Source organism: Sinocyclocheilus rhinocerous, unplaced genomic scaffold, assembly GCF_001515625.1.
Source record: "Sinocyclocheilus rhinocerous isolate Xijiao unplaced genomic scaffold, SAMN03320098_v1.1 scaffold2304, whole genome shotgun sequence".
NCBI classification, from domain to species: Eukaryota; Metazoa; Chordata; class Actinopteri; order Cypriniformes; family Cyprinidae; genus Sinocyclocheilus; species Sinocyclocheilus rhinocerous.
In genome coordinates, this window is record NW_015635068.1 from 9,309 (window position 1) to 13,607 (window position 4,299).

The window sequence follows — 4,299 nt, forward strand, 5'->3', positions numbered from 1 at the left end:
TAAGTGGTCAAACAAAAAAAGGCTTGTTCAGCTGGAACTAAATGATGAGCTCGCATACATGCACGGGCCTCCTCGACCCACTCGTCGACACCAATACCGGAACTACCTCGGAACATGGGACACTTTCTATCCCGTGGGACAAGAACAAGTCTCTCGATAGCAGTTGGAATACCTTCAGCAGCCACACTAGTAGATGGCCTTGCAGCGGTGTTATCACAAAGGGCCGGAACAGAGTCTGTTACTGCAGTGGCCACCCGCTCCTGGCGCAAATGTTCATTTTCGGCTCTCAGTTGTGCCTCCATATCCCGAAGTTCTGCCAAGTCGCCATCCATGACTAAAAAGGAAAACAACAGAAAAAAAAAACACACCAAAAAGCACTCAGACGGGGCCCTAATTAGTCTAGGGTTTAGGAATCACCTCAGAGTCGGCTGCTGTTTTTCCCCTTTACCTCTACAAACAATTGAACAAAAATAATATATATATATGCATGCAAAAAAAAGATAACACAAAATTACGGAATCCATGTCTCCGCTTTTACAATGCAACAAATCCTTCCGACTACGCCAGATTGTGACCTGAGCAATACCTCAAGCTTGTATAATGACTACGCCACCATGGGAATTGCACCTAAGAAAATACTCAAGCACTATAAGTTCAATGTTGTAATGAGAAGACGGAGACGTGCTTCCAACCAAAGAAAAACTTTATTAAAAAAATAAATTAAATAAAATATATACGTATATTAAAGAAATGTTAAACCAGCGTAATACTCTTCATGAATTGACAAGTTTTATTACAGAAATGGTCATAGAAGTTCACCAGATTAAAAAGAAAACATTTTACTACACATTCAATACACAAAAAAAACAACTAACACAAGACAAAAAAAAAACAATCCCCCCAAGTATAAAGAAACTTTGTACCTTCCCCACCAACCAACATAAACACAAATTCTTACAAAAAAAGGGAAAGCAACAAGGCTAAAGCTTACCTTAGGGGTGGCAAACTAGCTGAAATAAACAGTGCTCTCCACACCATTGTGTGCACAGCAAACAATAGGAAGAGGTGCTCAAACCCTGGTGCTACAAACTCACAACTGTGTGCTTTACCCAGGTGACTAGACTCCCCTTCGGCACACTCAGCCTTGGACTAAACTAGGGGAAAAAAGGAGAAATTAGTGGGTCCGGTACAAATACAAAAATACAAATAATCAAATATTCACTCAAGAAAAAACTAATTACAATTAATAGCCGAAAAGGCCAATTAATGGAGTAACGTAGCGTCCTACCTCACTGGCAATAAACCAGAACCACTTATAATTAGGTTTTAATTGGAGGACACGCTACCAATTCGGCCTAAACAGCTCAACTCGGATCATCACAGAAAACAAACACAAAAACAACAAATTGAAAGCACAAACACTATATTTTCACACCACAAGAAACCAAACTATGAAAAACAGCAGCATGACCCGCAGTTGGTCATCAACTGAACTGCAGAAGACTGCAAAACAAAACAATAATCTAAAACACCCCAAACAACATATTGCCAAACAATTATCGCATCATACATACTCCAATCCGCAGCTACACAAGCATAAGATGTTAGGATGTCTTCATAAATATTGTTTCACTAAAAACACACAAAAGTAACACTTCAGACTAACAATTAAAAATGAAAATCAATACATAATACAACAGCCTGCATACCTAAAACTTCCAACGAGCGCTTGACGAGGCTCACCGAGGACTTAACAGGCATGGCTGCAACAACATCTTGCCAATATAAAAAAACAAGAACGAGCATTACTATAATAGGCTAAAACACACAATACACGTGTAATCAACCATCACCTACTTCAACTACTGTGACACTGAAGACCGGAAGAGGGGCGGGTATGACAGATGCTACGTTCTAATGCTTCCTGCCCAGACATTTAAATACTCTGACATTAATTATCCTCATTACTCACTCTCATAAAGGGACACCACTCGAAGAAAGGAAGCCCATCCCTGTTGAGGTGTTGTGGCACATGATTTGAGAGATTTTCAGGATTGAGGATGTCCCTCATCTAGAAAGAGAACAAAAGAGAAGCAACAGTACACAGATAGTAACAAACAAATCCACAAAATATCACTGAAACTTGAGTGGTTGACCACTTACTCTGACATTAATTATCCTCATTACTCACTCTCATAAAGGGACACCACTCGAAGAAAGGAAGCCCATCCCACACTGCCACAATCTACCCACTACCTTCTTATCGTCGCCCCGACGATAAGCTGACCTCAACAAGAGTGGCTTAAGGTATCCCACTGAAACAGCATAGCGCTAGCTCCAGGGCCTAAACAAAACAGAAACTGCCCGAGACACAGGCCTAGGAGAGACAACAGTCCCACTAACAACCTCCCGCACTGCCTGGGGAAGATGGTGCAAATTAGAATGTTGCCCTGCTGTCAAACGTGACGTCCGTCGCAATGGGGCTCGAGTCACATCATACGAACTTGGAACAGGATGGTCAGGCAGAGCAGTAGAAGAGGTCGATGGTCTTGATCCCTGAACCTCTGTGTTAACTGTGGACAGCACTGGAATCTCTGTGGATACTGGAAGATACCGGAGGCGACAGGTCTCACCGGGGCAGAGCTAATACCAGCACCATCCGTGCTGGTAGATACGAAGAACAGGTCATCATTAAAATCTTCTTGACTAAAGTCTTTTTGACACAACTCGGCTGTTGGTGGCAAGCTACCCTGAGAGATATCCCGAGACTCTGGCTGCATTTGGGCCTTCAACATGGTCCGATGTACATGTAGAATCTTCCCAAGGTCATTCACAGGTGCCACTGTATACACAACGCCTCTGTATTTAGGTGCCTTAAGCAGCAATACTTTTAACCAATAGTTGGTTAAAATAGCAGTCTTCCATCACTCACCTTAGACTGAGTTTGATGGTTTGAAACTTCAGCTTGTTGAGGTGTTGTGGCACATGATTTGAGAGATTTTCAGGATTGAGGATGTCCCTCATCTAGAAAGAGAACAAAAGAGAAGCAACAGTACACAGATAGTAACAAACAAATCCACAAAATGTCACTAAGACTTGAGTGGTTGACCACTTGCGTGGGTTACTGATGCTGGTAAATGTCAGACATTCAGGTAAATCCTTCCAGGTCTCTTGGAAATAGTTATTTAGGAGAAGCTGGTCATCTTTCCAGCCTCCTCAGAAGTCCTGGCACCATTACAACTCTTTTGGTGTGAGGGTCATCTGTGCTGCCTGAAAACCAGGCTCATTTTGTACAAGGAAATCTACCGGTAAAACACAAACGGTGAACAATCAGCAAAATGTGGAGCTGTGAGCTGCAAAAGAGAGGAAAACACTCAGGTTTATCAAGTAGGCATCCTCTGGGAGGTTGTATCTCGCCCCTCTACCTCCTCGATTGGTATGTTTTGGAAGACAGGTAGACGGTCAGCTTGCCATAAAAACTATTATACCTTCTGCAAGTCACTCTCCTCCAGGCAATCTGCACACAAAACAGAGCATTCTTTCTGTATGTAAACTGGAAGTGGACAGTCTATTTGTAAATGATCAAAAAACACTTACCAAGAATTCCTGCTATAGCCATTTTGACCTCGGACTGACTCCTCAGCAGCACTGATTTCAGGAGATCCTTGGCCAGCTCTTCATAGCACATCACTCATCCTCCTCTCTCTCAAGAAGATACTCTGGTCCTCCAGCATGTCTAGCCCCTCGAGTTGGCTCTCCTTCTCCTGCAGATCCAAGATAGAGGCCATTGGTACATCAGGGGTTGAGGCCATGAGTTTGACCAGTTCTGCAATGATTTTCTTGTCATGTCAACATGGCTTCTTTATTCTTAGATGCCTAAAAGAATAAGATGTTGACATTACTTAAATTGGCACCCTTATTTGACACAAAATAAAACTCTGGATTCTGATAGGGAAGGTGCACAGTAAGTACAGGTTTGATGTCTCTAGTGCAGGGGTGACCAATCCTGCTCCTGGAGTGTATCTCCAGTACACCTGACTGGAAATTTCTAGTGATCCTGAAGACCTTGGTTAGCTGGTTCAGGTGTGTTTGCTGGAAGGTGGCCCTGCAGGAGCAGAACTGCACACCCCTGCTCTCTGGCCTTCGAGGTCCACTTAATTCCAGGCTTGATCAATCTCACCTGCCTGTAACTTTCTAGTAATCCTAAATACCTTGATTTGCTTGTTCAGGTGTGTTTGATTAGGGTTGGAGCTAGAGGGCTGCATTGGGATTAGGACCCCTAATGCGGTTTTACCTTTG

General features: G+C 42.9%; 1 long non-coding RNA gene across 1 annotated transcript; it reads right to left on the bottom strand.

Moving 5' to 3' along the window:
* Positions 1–1,588: 1,588 nt before the first annotated feature.
* On the bottom strand, positions 1,589–1,870 carry LOC107746644 (uncharacterized). The gene is made up of 3 exons (XR_001640720.1): positions 1,858–1,870; positions 1,710–1,775; positions 1,589–1,632 (listed from the first exon to the last, which is right to left on the bottom strand). It is a non-coding gene; the product is annotated as an uncharacterized LOC107746644 (long non-coding RNA).
* Between the last annotated feature and the right edge of the window lie 2,429 nt (positions 1,871–4,299).